This window comes from Pseudonaja textilis, chromosome 1 (genome assembly GCF_049901715.1).
Source record: "Pseudonaja textilis isolate UNSWEBS1 chromosome 1, rPseTex1.2, whole genome shotgun sequence".
Taxonomy (NCBI): Eukaryota; Metazoa; Chordata; class Lepidosauria; order Squamata; family Elapidae; genus Pseudonaja; species Pseudonaja textilis.
Genome location: NC_141990.1, coordinates 67,655,359 through 67,677,879, shown reverse-complemented (window position 1 = coordinate 67,677,879; position 22,521 = coordinate 67,655,359). Strand labels below are relative to the sequence as shown.

Sequence of the window (22,521 nt, the reverse complement as noted above, 5' to 3'; positions counted from 1 at the left end):
TCTAACCTCTTTATAGATAGGTAGTCCAAGCAATTAGACATTGAAATTTTATCATAAGGGTAATAACACTGAATGGTAATTTGGGACAACATAATTAACATAATTCAACAGCAAAAACAAATACTAAAAGAAATGACTTCAACAATAACCACGGCCCTGAAAACAGGAAGGAAGACTACCCCAACCTTAGCAACCACCCTGGCAACAGCTTCCCGTACAATTCAAAAAATATTGAAGAATCCCTAACAGGAGAAAAACAATCCAATGTCTCAAATGCTAATATACAATCTACTCTGCTAACTTTGCAAGAATCAATGTCAAAACTGCAAGAAATAATTATCAAAAATCATAATGAAACAAGAGCAGATATCAGCGAATTAAAAGAAGAGATGGGAAAGCTAAAAGCTGAGATGAAAGCGGACATACGTAAGGTAGAGGACAAGATTGGAACACTACAACAATCTAAGGAAAAAAATGAAACAATGATAAAAGAGAGACAAGGACGGAATGAACGGAAAAGAATCTAGAAAGGGTAGATGAAGAATTAAAAAATATAAGCAAAGAAATGGAAGGTTCCTTGGTCTACCTAGAAATGGACAAGGCAGGTGCATATCTGAGATTTCAGAATGTGGAGGAATCGAAGGAAGAAGAACTGGAGCAGCTAATGGCAGAAATACTGGCCGAACTATTAGGAAAAGATAAAGACGACATACTCAAGGAATTTGACGAAGTTTATAGGGTCAGTACCAACTATGCAAGACGCCATAAATGTCCAAGAGAGGTTCACATCCGTTTCGCAAGGAGTGTGTGAGATATAATACTCAGACTGTTGAGAGATGGAACAATAATGTACAAGGGCAAAGAGATTATGATCCTCAAGCAAATCCCAAGGAAAGTAAGGGAAATAAGATGAGATTACAAATTCCTAGCCAGTTATCTAAATCAAAAAGGAATTCCATTCAAATGGTTAATCCCAGAAGGGATGTTAGTAACATGGAAAGAAAGGAAAATCAAAAAGACTCTATGGAATGGGTACAAGATTTTTACAAACAGTTAGTAGGCATGGAAGACCAAAGTACTAAGGAGGAATCAAAAAGAAATTCGCAGGAAGACCGAAATCGCGATAGAAATAAAAAAGAAGGACCCCCCCTCCAAAGCCAAGGGAACGACTACCCACATCAAGAGAGAGACAATCCCACAACAACTGCAAGGAGAGAGCCGAATTATCATGAGACAAAAAGCAAAACAGACTTAGTTAAATGGAGGAAGAAAAGAAACTCCTATCCATCAATATAAATGGTTTAAATTCGACAACTAAAAGGAAAAGAATAATAGCCAAATTAATTAAACAAAATGCCAACATAATGTTTACAAGAAACTCACATTAGGAAAATTGATGAAAAATATTTAATTTGCCCTAAACTAGGGAAGTTATTTACGGCACCAGCAGATAAACAAAAAAAGAAAGGACTTGCAATATATGTGAAAGATGACCTAAAAGCAGATCTAATTTGGTCAGACCCAGAAGGAAGAACTCTGGTTTTACAAATCTCAATTAATAATATTTCATTTTTATTGGTAGCAATTTATGCACCAAATGAAGAACAAGGAATTTTTTTTTAATATTTACACCAAAAAATAATAGGATTTGAAAAAAGGAACATCTGTATGATAGGCGATTTTAACTCTATTGCTGATTACCAAAAGGACCATAGTAATGCAAGCAAGAACAAAAAAGGGAAAAGAGAGTTTCCCAAGACTTGTAAGGAAATGATGAAAAAACTAAATTTGGTGGATTTATGGAGAAAATTAAACCCAGAAGAAAAACAATTTACATATTACTCTAACCCGCATAAAATATGGACAAGAATAGATATGGCATGGATGAATGGGGAAACTGCAAATGAAATAAAAGGAACTGAAATTTTACCAAATGAATGGGTCGATCACAACCCAATTCAAATAATTTGGAAAGGCAGGAAAAAATCAAAGAAAAGATGGACATTAAACACTCAACTAATAAAAGAAGAGTATATTAATAAGCTTAAAGAGGAATTAAATTATTTCCTAAAGGAAAATGATAATGATGCAACCTCGAAACAAAATATCTATTGAAGGCAGTTATTAGAGGAATAACAATCTCTTATAATGCCATGAGAAATAAAAGAAACAAAACTAATTACAACAAATTAAGGAATTAGAAATCCAATTACAAAAAACCCCTAAAAACCAAAGAGTACAAAATCAGTTAATAACAACCAAACAGAAATTGAACTTAATGGAACAAGAAAAAATGGAAATAAATTTGAAAATGACTAAACAAATTTATTTTGAATATGCAAATAAACCAGGAAGATGGTTATCTTATAAACTTAAAAAAGGGAAAGAAAAGAGATTGATATACCAATTAATAGACGAGAAGGGCAACTTACAACATGAGATAGAAAAGAAAAAAGACATCATTTACAAATATTTTGAAAAGTTATATAAAAAAGAAGAAGTTAATAAGGATAAAATAAGAAATTACTTAGAGGAAACGAAAGACAAAGCAATTGGAGATGAATGGATAGAATTATTAAATAAAGATATTACATGGTCCAAATTGAAATCAGCAATAGAGAATCAAAGTAATAATAAAACCCCAGGGCCAGATGGGATTTTGGCAGAATTATATAAAGCAATCACGGAATTAATTGGACCACTGATGATGGAAGTGTTTAATGAGGTATTACTGGCAGCTAAGATGCCAGACTCGTGGAGGGGAGCATTGATTTCGCTGATCCCGAAGGAGGAAGCTGACCACAGATATATTAACTACTACAGACCAATTTCACTCCTAAACACCGATTATAAAATATTCTCCTCCATCATAGCCAATAGACTAAAACAAGTTTTAAACCCATACATACATGAAGACCAAAATGGATTCCTCCCAACTAGACAGATAAAGAATAATTTAAGAACAATAATAGATGTCTTAGAATTTTATGAAGCCCACCCTGAGAAACAATCCGCACTTATGTTTTTAGACGCAGAAAAGGCATTCGACAACTTAAATTGGCATTTCTTAATTCAAAAAATTTATAATATGAATCTAGGCACTAAATTCGAAAATATCATAACAACAATTTATGACACACAGCAGGCTAATATCCTAATAAATGGGGAACACACAGGTCCAATAAAAATAGAAAAAGGAGTTAGACTAGGAGTTAGGGCTGCCCTCTCTCACCTCTTCTTTTTATGTTCGCTCTAGAAACACTCTTAACACGTATCAGGCAAAATCCCAAAATCAAAGGATTGAAGATTAAAACAGAAGAATACAAATTGCAAGCATTTGCCGATGATATGGTTTTCCTTTTGGAGGAACCAATAGAAAAAGGATACAAATTGATAAAAGAATTAGAACAATTCGACGCAGTAGCAGGACTTAAAATCAATAGAAAAAAAAACAGAATTAATGACCAAAAACTTAACAAAAGACCAGAAAAAAGAATTAGAGGTAAGTATGGGAATACAGGTAACACCACAATGTAAGACATTTAAAGAGAATAATTATGACAAATTGTTGCAACAAGTAAAGAAAGATCTAGAATCATGGAGCAGGTTGCAACTTTCACTATTGGGTAGGATTGCTTCTATCAAAATGAATATTTTACCAAAATTCTTATACCTATTTCAGACGATCCCAATTAAATTGCATAAATTTTTTTTAGAAGAACTAAATAAGATAACACTCAAATTCATTTGGCAAGGAAAGAAAGCTAGAATTAACGTAAAGGCATTACAGGATCTGAAGAGTAGAGGGGGATTAGCACTTCCAAACTGGGAACTATATTATACGGCAGCTACTTTATTATGGTTAAAAGATTGGGTGAACTTACTTAACAAAAGAACACTATTATTAGAAGGCCACGATTTGCAGAGAGGTTGGTACGCCTTCTTATGGGAAGTGGGGAAACCCAATCAGTCATATTTTCATAGACACCTAATTAGAGATTTACTATTAACCAATTGGAAAAAAGTATGGAAAAAACATTATTTAAAAGTACCGATTTGGCTATCGACAATGGAGGCAATGGTTCATCCCAATAATTTGGGCATCACAAAAATGATCAAATACAAAGACTTATTAGACTCACAGGGAAAATTGAAAACACAACAACTACAAGAGCGAGGATTTAAAATCGATCAGTGGGTATATCTCCAAATCCATAGCAGATATAAACAAGATAATAAAGATTTCGGAATTTATAACAAACTTCAGCACTTAGCTAGAATTTTATTAGGATCAAACAAAAAAAACATAACTAAATTTTACAAATACTTACTGGAAGTAGAACTAGAACAAGAGATAGTCAAAGGAAATATGATAGCTTGGAGCAGGAATGTCGGATGGAGTATTACATTAACAGAATGGGAAAGGATTTGGAACAGAAACAATAAGATCACAAAATCGGCAGCTTATAAAGAAAACGCATACAAAATGTTTTACAGATGGCACCTTCCCCCTTCAAGGTTGGCGAAGATGCACCCCAACACGAATCCAAAATGTTGGAAATGTAAAAGTATAGACAGAACCTTTTTCCACATGTGGTGGTCATGTAAGGAAACTCAGATATACTGGCAAAGAGTTAGAAAATGGCTAGAGGAGATAACCAAAGAACAAATTGAATATAAACCAGAGTCCTTCCTATTAGGGATTTTTGACAAATAGTTACCAAAAAAAATGAATTATATAATAATAGATATCTTAACAGTGGCTAGGCTAGCGTTTGCTCAGTGCTGGAAACTACCTCACACACCTACAGAACAGATGATCATCCAGAAAATTTCAGATTGTGCAGAAATGGACAAACTAACCCTAGCCCTAAAAAACAAAGAGTCTTCAATATATTTTAACAACTGGAATTCTTGGTATAAATGGTTAGACCAAAGATAGATCGTGTATTATAAGGTATAAAAAAAAAAAGAATGGGATAAACTTATTTGAGTGTAATCCAAATATAGATATGGATAAGATGTGCGTATATGATACAATTTAAGAAGAAAAGATCTTACAAACTGTTGAAAAGGAAAATGTTTTTAAGTGTTCACCCTCCTTTCTTTTTCTTTCTTTTTCCTTTCTTTTCACGTTTCTTTCTTTCTTGCTTGCTTTTTTCTGGTTTTGTTATTTGTGTATATGTTGTAGATTTGTTTTTTTAATTGTAAAATTAATAAAATTTGTTTTTTAAAAGAAAGAATATTTGGATCCATTTTGTTAGAAAGAAGACAAGTAATCAAGTCCTACAGCAGCATTTTAATACAGAATTCAAAATGGTATTATAATAGAGGTTCTGAAGGAGATTCCTATTAGAATTTTCCGTAAGAGAAAAGAATATGTCTTCTTAGTTAAAAAATAAAAAGAGAAGCAAAAATTATTCATGCTGACCTTAACCTTGATCAAAGCATGATTAATAAATAAAGAATAAAGAACTTAGACCAGATCGAGTCTATATTATAAGAGTTTTGACAATGAACTCTTACAACCTCTTCAAAGTATGATGAGCTCTGTTTTACAAGGAAGAAAGGTGGCAGAGACTTGGAAAGATGTTACTATAATATTAATACCTAGAAAGTGACAAGGTTTGACTTTAGCAAGAAACTACAGAGCAATGTTATTATTTAAAACAATATTTTACAACAATTTTAGCTGCAAATATGAAATATTTTTGCAAGAATTTATTCATGATAATCAATGTGGGGTTTTACCTAAAATTAATTTGTCACTATTATAACGGTGTAGGATATTCTAGAATATTTGGAACAACTTTATGACATACAAGCTGTGTTGTAGATGTAGCGAAGATCATTGGCCATTTGAATTACATTTTCTTATTGAAGATTCTGGAAGATATGAATTTTGGAAGAAATTTTATAAAATGGATAAAATGCATTTATACGCCATGGATGGCACAAATAATCATGAACACAAATTTCACCAAACCATATGAGATACTAAAAGGAGCAAGACAAAGTTTTCCATTGTTCCATCTCCTGTTTGTTTTAGTTTTTGAAATATTGAATAGGGAGGTAGGACAAGATGAGAGGACTGTGGGTATACAAATTAAAAAAGAGTCATACAAGTTAAGAACTTTTTAAGAAGACCTGTTTCTGGTTTTGGAAGACCCTTTAGAGGAAATTGAACTTTTAATTACTAAAATTAAAAGAATTTGGGACATTAATATGTTTCAAAATTAATAAACAGAAGACAAAGATATTAACAAAAATCTGAAGACATAAACTCAAGCAGATTGGATGAATAGAATTGAGTATTGGTTTTAAGATTGAGTAGAAGATAAAACACATGGGCATTACTATAACAAATATTGATTGTATGTTATTTCAAAATATGTTAGACTTGGAATGAAGTTTAAAAATGTGTCAAGATATGATAAAGTACAATTATTGCTGTTGGGAAGAATTAATCTGTGATTAAGATGAAGTTTTGATTTTGTTTTAGACAATACCTGTTTTGGCAATTGATGCATCATTTAAAGGATGTATCTAAATTTGTATGGCAGGAGAAAAAACTCTTGTTAAATATAAGATATTACAAGAAACAAAGGAAAGAGGAGGATTGGATTTCCACATTTGAAATTTTATTTTTCTTCTTGCTGTTTAGCTTGGATAAAATGTGATTGTTATTAAGAAATAGAAGTTTATCGGGGTTAAAAGGACAATCTGAGTGGCTAGACTATCTGATATGGCAAAGCTAACATTAAGGTAGATTTCAAAAATTATGTCAGCCAGGCCATGCTTAGAGTATGGAATAAATCTGCCTGAAAATACTTTGGGGCTTTTAGCACAAGAAATGATGAGAAATGATAAGTAAACATAAATTGTCAACTTACTGTGATGTACTAAAAGTAAATGTTTCATTGAGAAAAACTGCTATGGAGAAGTCATTGCAGAATCATGTTCAACAGTGTTTGAGAACTCTGGGACAACTTGAGTTCCTAGGAGACTGGAGAAGATTAAACCTTGTCTATATCTTCAAGATGAAGAAGGAACATATGATAAATTATAGACCTATCAGCTTGATATAATCAAAAGTCCACAAACAGATTATTACAATGTTATTTTGTATCTTTGGGTCAATGTTGACTGCTTTTTGCCTAAGGCAGGAACAGAATTTGTGGTCTCCCAGTTTCCAGTTAATCTCCTTTAATCTCTGAACTGTATCTCTTTGGATATAGGTAGATCTTAATATCTCAAGCTTCTGAAAAACTGAAGTATTGTCCACAAAAATTAATATTTAAAATAGTATTAGAAAGTTACCATTGTTTCCTGTTGATTATGTTTTTTTTTTTTGTATTTCAATAAAAGGATGGGATATAAATATTTTTTCAGCAAATTAATATGCAATTAATTAAGTGTTAACTTTTAAATCAACAAAAGCAAAAAATTCATCTGTGAAGATGAACATAAGAGTTGATTAAATTACAGACAGAATTCATATTCAATCCCTTCCCCTTGAATTAACACCCCAGCTGCTATATGCTGCTATATGCAGAGCAAAGTCTCCAGCACAGCACAAACATATGTATCAAATATTCAGGCAATGGCATTGGTAGAATAGGTAGTTTCCATCTTTACATAGCACTACTTATTAAATTAGTATCTGCCCAATTACACTCATATGTTATTTAAAAAGGAAAAGAAAAATAAACCAGACCTAATGAACCTCATGGAATACTGTGGTTGTCAGTATCTTCTGGAAGACTCAAGATGTGGGTCAATGAAGTTATATGTATCTGGATATCATAATGTAAATGTCACAGTAATATGAAAATCATGCTGATATTACTGGTACTCTTTTAGTTTAGTTTACTTTATTGTCTTTGCACATCGTACAATGAAATTAAATACCATCTTCCATGTACTATACAGTAGAATTCAATAGAGTTACAGCCCTGAGATAGAAGCTGTTTTTCAGCCTATTTGTCTTTTTTTTATTATCCTGTACCGTCTGCCAGATGGTAATAGTTCAAAAAAATGGTGCCCAGGATGAGATGGATCTTTGAGAATGTTTTGAACTTTCTTAATTCTCTGGAGTCCTGTACCACTGTGCAATTGGCAAACCATACACAGGTGCAGTAAGTTAAGATATTCTCTATGATGCAGCACTCTTTTTTTTGGAGGGGCGGGGATACCTATGAATGTGGCTAATATCCTGATACACTCAACTTTCCCATTCTTCATCTATTTCAAAAGCATAAATATAGGCTTTCCAACCATATCTTCCAGATGAACTGGGATTGTATATAAATTAATTGAAGAAATGCAATACATGTTTAATTTGGTGCATTCTTGGAAATATCTGCTTTAAAAGTTTATCCCATTACATTCGGTATTTTGTACTCCCAGGTGAATGATAAACAATTACAATCATTGATGGAATGCAGTTTTATTTTTTCTGCTATCCACTTTTTTAGTTATTTATCTGGAAGTAAAGATTTAGGATTATATTAAGATTATAAACATGAATGCTTTATCAGCAAGAAAGCAGTATTGTACTTAATAAATATAGGTAAAAGTTAAAAAATATACATAAAAATAAAAATTAATATCCAAGGATACTTTCACATGGAGTTTTTCATTGCTCCAGAACCACTGAGTGATTTCATGCAATAGACTCCCTTATTTCTAGCAAGACAATTTATTTTTAGTGCAACTGCAGTGCATTGGAATCCCCCTCCCTAAATTAGTCATTTCCTTGAAATGCTATATTGAGCTTCTGGCGTTCTGTCTTCCTATTTGCTGTCATGTTGGCAGGTATTTCAAGAGGAAAGATGATTGATACCTTGACAGTCTTCCTTCAAAAATAAAAGTCTTTTTTTTTCAGATATGGCCAGAAAAATGAACACATTAAAAAAGTTAGATTTTAGGAATATATTTCTATTTTGCATGATAAAGAGGATTATTGTTATGTTAGGATCTCCCAGAATGAGGATAAGACAGTGATCATCCTCAACTTGCTTTTGTGTGAGAGTGCTGTAAATTTAATGCAATAGTTCCTGATAGCATACTGAACAGTCACCCCTCCAATTTCTTGTGACATTAAGAAAAAATAAATATATAAAACTAACTGTAAAAAAATGGAAGAACATACATACCAAAAGTATCTAGCATCAGCCCACAAATGCCCCTCCAAAAATGTCGGTTTTAAGAAGCTTTCAGAACGCATCTACCATGTTACTCATATAATAAGGCCGGGTCTTTTTTTTTTTTTTTTTTTGAGCGCCCCCAAAATGGCTAAGCTGTCTTTTAGGGGGGTGACTTAATTCTCCCCCCTTGCATCTTTGGGTGGGCAGGTGGCGATGGCTTGGATGTTGACCTTGGAGTTAGTGGGGCACTTCGTATCGGGGTCAACGCAGGCAGCACCATAGCCGGGTGTGCAACAAAAGTACTTCCTAACGGCAAGCCCCCCCCCCCACCATTCCCCCTCATTTCGCATGTTTTAATATAGGCCTTAATTTGGGGGGAAGGGCTTAATTTCATTTCATGCCTATAAAACATGCTGGGACTTCCTATTGGGGGAGGCCGTATTGTTGGAGAAACAGGGTAGCGTTGGGGCCAAAGACACTTCTCAAGTAAAGCCATTCTAGATGGCCAAGCAAGGGTTAAAAACACTTCTGGTTTTAGTACCAGTGACATCTTCAAAAGCTGTTTATTCTAGTGTGATTGAAGTGATTCCAGCAATGCAGTCCTGAAGGTAACCTAGCACCAAACAATAATTAAAACCAGTGCTTTAAATTGTGTCAGAAGCTGATAGGAAATGAATGCAGGCCTGTAGTCATAATGGTGTAAGCCACTGTAGTCAGTTCCTCTCACCCTAAGAGGGTCATAACTGGTATACCAACTATTTCTGAGCAAAGTCCCTCTGATCCAAGAGGAGCTTCAAGCCCAAGTAACAGGCCTAGAAGGCAGTGTAACGCTGTCCAGGGACAACATAGGGACCATGAAGGAATGCTGACCTATTTTTCTTGTTACCTTCTAGAAGGACACTTCATGGAAGCAGAACATCTAGATTCAGTCAGTTTATTCCATATAGTATCAATCTTGTGAACTCTCAACTTTCCTCTTTTCGCTAGGTATTCAAAATGGACAGCAATTAATATATATATGAAGTGTGTGTGTGTGTGTCTGTGTCTATAGCATGTGAATATGTGTGTTATGTATCTGTATGGCTAGATATATACTTTCTTTTGAGAGCAGGCAACATAATTTCAATTTTAATCTGTACCAGTGTGGTCCCTGTAAGAAATAACAATAGAGGTTTTTAAATCATATATTAATCTTATCTAGAAATGTGAATTTTTGAAATTATAACCTTAAAATGGACTGGAAAAATATTTAACTATATGTGGGACTGCTTCTGACTGTGTCAATTTGGGGAATCTTGACGTGAAGGAGGTGCAATTTTTCAAACGTTCAATGCTTTCAGGGCAGAGGAGATGTTTAGAATCTGTCTATACTACAATATAAAGACAGTTCTAATATTATTCAGCTTCAAATTCTCTCATGTATTGTGAATTTTCTAAAATATATCACTATATTGAAGTGCTTTTCATTCTCCATAGCTTTGTCATGAATGTATAAGCAACACAGGTTATAGAAACTAAAGCTGAAGTAGGACTATAGATAATATACCTGTGATGTTTTATTTAATGTGAAAATTGAGAAAGCTGACATTTCATATATTAAAATACAGTTCAGAATATGAACTGTCTATAGATTTCCTCCCAAAAATAATTGTGTCACATCAGTCTTAATCTATTCTTTCATTGATTAGTTCGACACATTTCATAATAGGTTTACAAATTTTGAAACCATAATCTTGTCCTTTTTTTAAAAAAAAATGCATTTATTATCCAAATAACACAGGAGCACTGATTTGCAATACTGATTTTGTTGTTTTTCAAAGTCTCACTAAGAAAAATCAATGAGGCAATATGGTTTAAGTTCATTCTCGACATGTTACCTCACACTCATAAGAACCTTTCAGTCTTCTTATTTACTGTAAATGTTTTCCTTCTCATATCTTTCTTGAATCTCCTATTTGCTTTTTGGTGGCGGACAAGGGGAGTGCCACATAAAAATATGGTTGCTATTATGAGTGTACAAGAACTACAAAGTGGTGTAGAATTCACCACATGTTGCTGCTGAGTACTTGTTCTCTGGTATTAATATTTAGCCTTTCTTTTATAAACAATGTTTAATAATACTTTTCAGCAGAATCTATTCTTGAATTCTAAACATTTCAGCAGCTCTGGATACTGCAAAATGTCACTAGCATTTCAGAGTTCTGAAATAGTCCTACTGTATTATAACAGTACAAAACCAGAATAGTATAATCCTCAGCAATTCAAAATGCATTAATTTCTTGGTGTAACGAATTTATGGTCAATAGCTTGAGCTAATAGAGACTAAAGAATAATTACAGTTAATAGAGAATTAACAGTGACATTGCAATGTTTTGGATAAATCCATCTTTGTGATCTTATTATTATTTATCCCTTCCTGCTAGCTCAACATGCTAGCCAAACCATCTTTGAGCTACGGTTAGTGATTAGAAACAATCTGGTTTATTGTGCCAGAGATTCCTCACTGAATCTTCTTCCTGTTGCTACTTAGGATGAATTCAACTTACTGTGAATGTTGTCTTACAAGTGTTCTTTAAGGAGGTCATTTGTGTGTGTATATGGAGAGAGCATCTCATAAGGTTAGTAGTAAATGCAGCTGCTATATATATGGGGTGTACCTTACACCCAGCCAAGTAAGGAATGGTGACCCCCTATTTAGTTTCCAAACTCAAACAACACCAGCTGGGTGTTACTACCACTCACCTGTTTGTTCCATATCTGTTAGCTTTATAATAGAAAAATATCTTTACCTATTTAAATACTGTGAAGAGTAGTTGATATTTGGATTAATATTTATGGCTCATTTACCAAAAAGAAGGTTGTTGTGCACCTCACAGAATCTGGTGTACTTACAATGGAAACCAAAATTGTGTTACCAATAAGACCTTGCTTGGATCTTGCATAGGGTTAGATAGACTGAGTGATCCTGTACACTGCAAATTAAACCAAATATGGGTATAAAATTTGACATGATAAATGTTATTTTAAAAACACATTGTGGTTATAAATCAAACCACTTTAACCTCTTTAAAATAAAGGCTCTTTTAAACAGTAAGCTCCAGAATTGATCAGTTTCTTTAAAAAAAACTATGCGGGCTTCACAGACCTGCTTGTTTTTGTTGAAGAAACCAAAATATAGTCATGAAAGGAGGTAAAAAACTCTGTTTTGAGGAGATAGGTAAAACTAAGTTTTGCTTTCCGCATTGATTTCTGTGTATATATGTATATATAATTTTCATCATTTCTGAAAGCCGTAAACAAATCATTCATTGACTATAGTACTTTAACCATATAAACAAAACCTAAATGAATATGGAAACTGAATCTGCACTCTGCGGCAGATTCTTTGGCTTTGTTCTTACTTCTCCTTTGCACATGTTTAAAAAGAAAAAGATACATATGACAAATGAAGGAAAGGGAAAAAATATATATTCTCCAAACATGTTTGGTGATGGCCAGGACAAACTGGGCGGGGGGGGGGGGAATGCTTTGTATGGCAGTTTTTGTCAACCAAAAAAGTCATTATGCTTGTTTTGTTTGACAGAGTTTGCTGCATCATATAAGTTGAAACTGGCAATTTTGGTGAATGAGCTGGGATTCTAAATTTTTATTTCATGGGAACTTGAAGTTGTGGCTGTATTTAATTTTAATTCAACTAAATAAGCCTGGATAAGAATCAGTTTAATTTTGGATTGTTAGAGCAAGATATAGTTTAAATTAACCACATATGTTTTTGTTCAAATTAAACAAATCACAAATTAAACATAGGATTGAAGTAGAAGAGATTGCAAATGTTTCTTTAGAATGATGACATATATCATTGCTTGATATCACTTCTAAGTTAGAAATTCCTCTGTGTTGGAAAAATAGAATCATATTTAGCTCACTATCTAGTCTGCCAGGGAGGGAATGCCATGAATATAGCCTTATTCATTGTTTCAATAAGACTTTCTATAAATATTTAAATTCTGGTCATATGATGTAGCTATGAACACTATCTTTTGGAGTTTCATGGCTCATTGTTGTTTTAAGCACTTCATTATACAATTAACATTGTTACACTGGATTATAACAATGAGATCCAAAAGGTCTTGGTCAAGTTTTGAAGTATTGGAGGGAAAATCACGATAAATCTGGCAGTAGAACATATAAAAGGGATGATTAAAAAAAAAAAGCTGTAATAGCATGGACCTGTCTAATTCTATGCTTTGTCTCTTTGAATATCAGTGCTAGGTAAAAACTATACTTCTCGTATACCCCCACACCCCATTTTATGGAATACAAAGCTTTTTTTTTTTTTAATCAGGAAAGGTAAAAAAATAAGAAATCAGAACTCTGCCTCTGCACTGCAAAGCACATGTAATGCAGACCCTATATTAACCAGAATTTTAGAAGAGAGACAAAGCAATTTGTAAGATTCCATCTACAACTCTCATCCAGAAACTCTCTTTCATTAAACTGTTTGAAAAAAACCATACACAACAGCTGTACAATCTTTAATTTGAAAGCAAATTAACACTGGGATTGAAATAAATCATCTGGCCTATCAGTCAATGGAAAAGGACTAGAGGAGAAAATCCTACAAATGAATGACTGGTTATGAAAAGATATTCCTAGGATTTGATTTCTAAGGGAATGGTCTGAGTTATTTAGCTGATGGACTTTTAGTAATAGATCAGTTACATCTCACAAAAATTGGCAAAAAATATACAGTATTGCCCAAACAATAAATAGTGAGCTTAAAACCTGTCAGAGTTGGAGATGGGAAGAAAAAAAACTTCTGCCAGATGGGTGATGTCTAGACTTGCAGAATGAGGATTTTATTTCTGATATGAGCTATTTTTGTAATTACAGATTGAAAAAACCAACAGTTGATGAAATAAATAAACAAGATCTAGATTTAAAATTTAAGTGTTAATTCTTAAATGTATTCAGAAAGCATTTTGGAAGAACATAGCAACAGAACTTTACTCAGTTACGTTTAAAGACTGAATGATGGGTATGTCTGGTTTCTTGTTCAGCTAAGCAGCGAAGCAGCGAAGCCAATTATGTATTGCTGTAAGTTCATATTTTGAACTAGGTCCATCAGGAAGACAAAACCCGTGATGATGATATTGGTTAACAAAATGTATAGCTTAGTATCAGTATTGATAACAATTGTAATAATTCCTATCTCATTATTTTCAGAAAACTAGGCAACAAAATAAATGTGCAGGTATTCCAGTTTATAAAGGGGTTAGAAGGATTTTTTCACCTCAATATTGTTGGTTTTTTTGCCAGCTTTAATATCTGTATGTACCTGTATCTTCTTGCTATCTTACTTTATCTCTTGATGTTATGTAATCTCTAGTCAGATAAAATTGAACATTTTTGTTCTCATAAGACCTTGTTATTATCAAATGCCTAGTAATTTTTTTATATGTTTAATAATTTTATATTTGAGCAAAAGAATACAGTAAATAGTTTTTACATTAGATACAATATTCTTTTTATATTCCGGATAAGACTTACAAAAGCAATTCAAGCATTAAAGAGGAACTGTATATGTTACAGCAGTAATCTGTGCATACCTGGTTTTTTGCTTAACCCATAACTACACGTTAGACAGTTGGATGCAATTAAATTAATTGATTAGGAATATAAATATATTATACCTGAAATAAGAACTTTAGGTAAAGGCTTGTATAGTTTAGAAAAGTTGGAAGTGTTTTTTTTAAATGAGACCTATTAAACCAATCAACTAAAAAAATCAGGAAGTCTATAAAATTGTAAAGTTCATAGCTTTTATTGCCCATACTTTTGCCAATAAACAAAGCTTGAGCTTGAACAGTACCAAAGGCAAATAAGATTTAGAAGGCATAATGAAGACCTGGTTGGATGATTCCTATAATTGAAATACAATGATAGAAGGATGCAAATTGTTCAAAAGGAACAAGTGATAGAAAATGAGGCGGAGTTGCAATTGAATGAAGTTGGTGATGCTTTAGACTAGAGTATAAAATTAAAATTCTGCAAATTAACTCTGCGAATTAACAGTTCCACCTTATTCTGAAATTGTTGCATCCTCATCTAAAAGTATTATGTCTAGTAGGATCATTCTTATCCATTGTATGGTCAAACAGCCTGGAACAGATTCAGGGAATGGTAATGAGGATGAGCAGGAGATTAGAAACTAAGTGGAATTTTTGAACTTTGAAACAAAACAAAAAAACAATACCAAAAGAATAAATAGCACCTTTCAATTAGCAGAAAAGAAGTCTCCTTTTCCCCTTGGAGCTCTTTGAACTTGGTTGTTTTCTTGCAGATATTTCATTACCCAAAGTAGATGATGCTAGCACTGATGGTGTTACTAGTTTGGGTAATAAGGCATCTGCAAGAAAACAACCAAGCTCAGAGAGGACCAAAGAGGTGGGGGAGTGGAGAAAGAAACATTTCAATCATGTGCTACAAATATTATCCTGTATTGGAAAGAATGTCGCAGAGCAGAATATCAAGATCTACTTATTATCATTCCAGAATACAGGACATAGAATAATGAATTTAATTTACAGAAAAGAGTAATGCTAGTATGACATGATCGGTCAATTCCCTTTTGTTCTCTCTTCAAGCCTTCCAATCAACAGCAATGATGTACATTTACAACATTTCTTTTAAAATAATAATCCAAATATTTGAAGTCTATAAAAGTGTAGAGATTGATGTGATGAACAGGTCAGTCATAAGGGTACCACAACACTCCTTGTCATAAATACTTTGTCCTTTGACTGACTTGCTTTATAGTTACTTGTATAACTGAATTCAGAAGTAGTGGAAATCTGATAATTGATCTAATAATTAGACCAAATTTTGGATTTAGCCTTAAACTATATAATTTTCCCTGTAGTCACCAATATTTTTGGATGAATTGGAATTGCTTGTCTAGAATTAAAATTATGGGTATGGCTGATTTCCAACAATGGATGCTATGGCACACATAGTCTTTCATTCTCAAAATATTTGCTTTTTGGTAGCCACTCCTATTATGCAAAGTTTCCTATTTCTTAGGAAATAATTTTCCTATTTAGCAATGTTAAAAGATAACTCAGCCAAATCAATCTTTTGTAGAAACTGTAGAACTATTTATTGTTCTATGCAAAAGAAAAGTTGAAATAGATGTAACTCATGATCCTGATAGAACGATATATATTTTAAGGGTTTGCAGTACACTATTTCAGGAAGGAAAGAGAAAAGAAAGATATCCATTCTCTACACTACAATGTAAGCTAGATCAAAGAGATAGTAACATGCATACACATACTCACATATAAAGTTAAATTGAATTTATATGTACAAATTTCAATCATCAAAAAGCAGGACAAGCAGTTCTTTAAAGAAGTGTATTTCTTACTATCCTCTTTCTTTCTGATGTCCTCTAGAGCAGCCATTGCTATGGGTGCTATAATACTGCAGTAAATAAAACTCTTACTTTGTAAACAGTATACTGCTTCTTTAAAACCCCATAGAATATTTTGGTGTGTTTGTTTTCTTTTTTTTTTAAATAGATGGACAAGCAGGAAGCTCAAGGAAAAAACAACATTTTTAAAAAGTTTATCTCCAGATTTGAAATAACAACTTTATGTACACAAAGCAAATATTATAAACATTGTATTAATTATAAAAGGCTTCTTTTAAAATGTCTAGAGAATATGGTAAGCATAGGCTCATTTGAAGGGGTAGTTCTTTCCTCTGCAAATTTGCCAGTGAACTTCTGAGTTTATTTTGCTAGAAACTGGAGCATGCTATCTGAAATGAACAGGAGCACTGAAAAAATTTACTTTCGATGTAGAGCAGAAAAATAACTTTTGAAATTATTTTGATGGCATGAGGACTAATAGAGGACAATACCACTTATTTCTGCCCTCCAGAAACTGTTACCTGATCTTCTGGTGATAGGTCAACAGAGGAGTGCAGAAATGTATTTTCTATTAATACTAAAATGTATTTTCCTTTCAATTAAATTTCTTTATACTCTATGAAATCACCCTCCTTGTTAAACTCTTTTTGATCCTTTTGCCTTGTTCACATCAAACATTGGTTCTCTTGAATAATGTCTGCATTTTAAAAAAATTCTTCTCATCTGATTTTGTAGTGCAAATATTTTATAAAGCCAAATGTTGGTGTGCCAGACCTTCCAGGGAAACCAGAACAGGAAATACAACCAGATGAACTAATTCAACTTTATTATAAGGCTACATTAACAGAATCTTGCAAGTTTCAATGTACAGGTATGAATTTTCTGCAGTCACTTTTAACTGCCTGATCAATTAGGGCAGGTCCTTCTTAAGTTTTTCTCTGACTGCTGAGTTGCTAGGGGCTCCTCTGTCTTTATTCTGATAGTTTCCTATGCAGCATCTCTTCTGCTCATCCCTCAAAGTCATTCCCAGGTACCATTACACCATGGTAATTTCATACAACTATCACCGTATTATCCAGCCTTTTTTCTTTGGAGTTACGAATTGTAAATACTACAGCTAAATTATCAATTATTTACTATAAAGTGTGAAGTACACTAATACTTAATAAATTCCTGTGATATTATTTTCCATCTTCCAGGAAAAAGTAGGCCATTTGTCATATGGGCTATTCTTTTCTTGATATTTATAATCAGTCTAACATCTGTATTCATCTCTTGCATGTATCAGTATTCAAGACAGTGACAAGAAAATTGACAAGAAAATTTTCCACTTATATCATTACTATAGTTAACTGGAATTGTTATACAATGGTTACATTAGAAAAATTGAAGAGTTAATTATATTATTGATTAAAATGCCTATAACATATGTATGGTTAAAATAAATGCCGTATGTGTACATAGACTTAATTCTTAATTCTAGATTCTAATGCAGTGTTCAGAAGTTTCTCTTTACATTTTTTTTGACAAGTTAATTGTTTTAATTAATACTTGGGAATATATTCATTAGGAACTTACATTTCATAATTGGAAAAGACATGTGTGCCTCTGATAACTTTAGCTACTAATGTATTTTAATTTTGAGGCATAATGCTTAATACGTCAATATAATGGAAAATAAAGTTGGCCAAGTGTTATATTTTTGAAATTTTTGAATGAATTCAGTTAAGGTACGTTGCTCAAAATTTTGACTTTTAAATGTTTGATTTTTTAAAAAAGTGATGATACAGCCATCTTTTAAATCTTTTTTATATTTTAGGTCTGCACTTCAGATTTATATCTGCACAATAAAATAAAATGGAAACATATTACAAAATTGCACTACAGGCATTAAAAACCAATGTAGTAAATTATAGCATATAAAATGTAGAAAGGATAAGAATTAGTTTGATCATACTTTGTAGTTGAAAATTAAACCCTTTACTAGTAAAGATTTAGCCTGGATTTCTGTAAGAATGATGCTTAAAAATGCCTAGCCTGATTACTTGTTCATGAATATATAATTTTTAATCCATTTACCTAATAGTTAAACTGGGAAGTTTAACCTAACTGCTTTTGAGAAATAAGAATGCTTCCAAGAAAAATAATAATGTATGTATGTATGTACATATGTATGTATGTATATTATTCAGCTTTGTTTGGGTATTTTCCCACGTCATTATAGTTGTGCTTTTAAAGTTGTAGCAACGTTTCGGCAGAATCTCATCTGCCATCATGAGGCTATAATGACGTGGGAAAATGCCCGAACAAAGCTGAATAGCATACATGTAAGTATTCACGAAAACTTAAGAATATATATATATGAGATTCTGCTGAAACGTCACTACAACTTTAAAGGCAGAACCACTATGACGTGGGAAAATACCCAAACAAAGCCGAATGCCATATATATATATATATGTGTGTGTGTGTGTGTGTGTGTGTGTGTGTGTGTGTGTATGTGTATGTGTATGTGTATGTATATGTATATATATGTATATGTATATACATTTTCTTATTTTAAAATAATGCATTAAGTAGAGTTAGAATTAGAATGGAAATTATATATTTAACTATATTATAAATTTATTATTCTTTTATTTTAAAATGCAACATGTAGAATGTACTAAGCAGAATCAGAATGGAAATTATGTATTATTTTAAGTGTTAATTTAGGGGAAAGATAGAAAGACGTTACACTTTAAAAGTGATTACAGGGGAAATTTTCTGTTAAAGAGAAGTGATAAATAGATAATTGGAAAAGAACGGACAAAAGATACAAGTATAATGATTTTAAAATAAGATGGAATAAACAAAATATAATTAAGAGAGTGAAAAGAAGGGAGAAGTTATATAGAAAATACAGAATGGTAAATAAGATAAGAATGGTATATAAGGTGAGCATGAATTTGATTTAGGTCTGTAAAAAAAAGATGTAACCCGGGGCTAAGCCACTTTTCAAAAGAAGTTTTATGTTTTATGTTTTGTGTTTTGGTTAGCTATGTTTGATTGAGAATTAATAAAACCTTGGAGGAATAAAACTAAAGGGAGAAACAATGAGAAATCTGGAAAAGACGTGTACAAATGATAATTAAGGAGGTTTTATGTTTTTATGTCTTGTTTTATGTTCTGTATTTTGTGTGCTTATGTTTGATTGAGAATTAATAAAACCTTGATAGAAAAAAATATAATTGAATAAAATGAAGGGAGAAATAATGAGAAATTTGGAAAAGATATATATGTGCTTAAATGGAAATGTGATAATGTGGAACTATGCCTTAAAAAATAATGTTTTATTTGCCTTGTTAAAACTTATAAGTAATTCTTTAGAAAGGAGGTTTATGCTTTTATGTGCTATGTTTTGTTTGTCTTTAAAAAATCAATAAAATTTGTTCAAACAAAAAAAAAGTAAGTCACACAACCTGCAACTCAACTTTAACCTTCAACCACAATCATACTTCAACCAATTCACCATCACCCAAGACTAGGCACACATGCCACTAACTACCTCAATTCCAACTACAGCTGGCTTTAAATGCAAGCTACTCAATGCAAGAAGCCTTGTGAATAAAATACCTGAATTTCTCCTCTTACTAAATATGGCTAAATTCAACATCATATTTGTCGGTGAAACATGGCTCAACTCATCTCTCCCTGACTCCATTACCACAGTAAGAGACTATCATGTTTACCGATCAGATTGTGAAATCTGTAGAGGAGGTAGTGTTGCTATCTTCTAGAAAAAGTCCTTGCATCTAAAAAACATCCAAGTTACCGAGGAGCTTGCTCTTCCTGAGACCATCATCTGTGAACTATTCTTAAATATCACATTTTGATTCTTACTATGTTACAGAGCACCTGATTATGACATTGAACATGTAAACAAGCTAAACTCACTACTAACATGGGCAACATCCTGCCCACACGCTTTTATCTTTCTTGGTGACTTCAATCTACCTCATATTAACTGGACCCTAAACGAACGTACAACTGAACCCATACATGCAACCTTCTGCAATGCTGTTACAAATCTGGGACTGGAAGAACTAGTAACCAACAATACTAGACTTAACAACTGCCTCGATGTCATCTTCTGCAATAGTTCGAATTTAATTTACCCTTTTCCAACAGTGACCACAATATGATTGACTTTTGTCTCAACATACGCCCACACAAAAATCATCACAATGATGTAATCCCCAATTATAACTTCAAAAAAGGCAACTACGATCTTATAGAGAATGATCTCTCATCCCTTGATTGGCAATCTCTATTCACTGGATGCAATACTGTTGAAGACCATTACAACATATTTTTACTTGAAGTCAAAGGAGTCATCAAACTATATGTACCATTAACAACTCCCAAAACCAGGAAAACAGATTACCCATAACAATTAGGAAACATCAATCCAAAAAGAGATCACTCTGACAGAAAAATAAATCTGGTCATGTTGCCAACTTCAGAAGCCGATACAAAAATGTATGCCACCAGATAAAGACTGAATGCACCAATTATCACATTAAACAAGAGGAAAACCTTCTACACACCAATTCTACCCACGCTTTTTACAATTTTGTAAACAAACTAAAAGACTCAAGGTCCATCCCACCCCTGATAGGACCTAATGGTAAAGACTGCAATGACTGCAATGGCTCAGTATTTGTAAACAGCAATGGAATATGCCCAGTATTTCCTAGCCGAACCACAGAAAACTATAATGATCTAATATATATCGATTTTACAGAAGACAATGTTAAAAAAGCACTATGCAGTCTAAAACCACCTCTATCTATTGGACCAGACAGAAAATGTGCCTACTTCTTAAAAAAGCTATCCACTGCCATAGCAGAACCTCTAAGCATACTCTTTGAAAAATCTTTCAGGACCAGCTCCTTGCCTAACCTATGGTCACAACCCACGGTCATCCCCATCTTCAAAAAGGGAGACCCAAGCCTAGTTGAAAATTACAGACCAATCGCCTTATGCTGAGTCACCTGTAAAGTCATGGAACCAATTATTCACCAATCCATTATCCTCCACTTAGAGACAAACAACCTATTCGCTAATAAACAATTTGGTTTCAGAAAAAAACTATCCTGTAATCTGCAACTCTTACACTGCAAAAACATATGGACTACACAACTTGATCATGGCAAAACAATAGATGTAATCTACATAGGCGTCTGTAAAGCCTTGATTGAGTGGTACATGACAAACTACTCCTAAAACTAAAATCTTATGGTATCTCTGGACACCTGCATAACTGGATAGAAGCATTCCTGTCAAACAGACAACAAATGGTCAAAAGTGGGAGTGTCCTATCAAATTCTGTCAATAGTGGTGTACCCCAAGGCAGTGTTCTAGGACCAACTCTTTTCATACTCTACATAAATGATGTCTTTGATCATATTAAGAGCAACTGCGTTCTCTTCGCTGATGATGTAAAGCTATTCAATACCACAGACAATACTGCTACCCTTCAAAAAGACCTCGAATATGTATCAGAATGGTCAAACAAACGGCAACTTCAAATCTCAACAAATAAATGCTCTGTCGTACATATTGGCAAAAAAAATCAGAAAATAAAATACAAGCTGAATAGTCAAGAACTTGTTGATGATCCAAGCTCTGTAAAGGACCTTGGAGTACTCATGTCTAATGATCTAAGTGCTAGAGCTCACTGTAACTACATAGCCAAAAAGGCATTAAGAGTTGTTAACCTAATCCCTAGCTTTTTCTCTGGTAATATCACACTACTAACTACAGCATACAAAACATTTGCTAGACCAATACTCGAATACAGCTCATCAGTCTGGAACCCACATTACGTATCTGATATTAGCACAGTTGAGAAAGTCCAGAAATATTTCACTAGAAGAGTTCTCCACTTCTCTACTC

At 33.0% G+C, this 22,521-nt stretch overlaps 1 protein-coding gene across 13 annotated transcripts in view; it reads left to right on the top strand.

Moving 5' to 3' along the window:
- Nucleotides 1-22,521, top strand: part of CHRM3 (cholinergic receptor muscarinic 3) — a 260,500-nt gene that overhangs the window by 35,913 nt on the left and 202,066 nt on the right. Inside the window, exon 2 of one of the 13 annotated variants that reach the window (XM_087937064.1) lies at nt 17,317-17,452. The exons of the other annotated variants lie outside the window; for them this stretch is intronic. The gene's annotated coding sequence lies outside the window, so the exon portion shown is untranslated. The remainder of the gene's footprint in view (nt 1-17,316; nt 17,453-22,521) is intronic. 13 annotated transcript variants of the gene reach the window in all.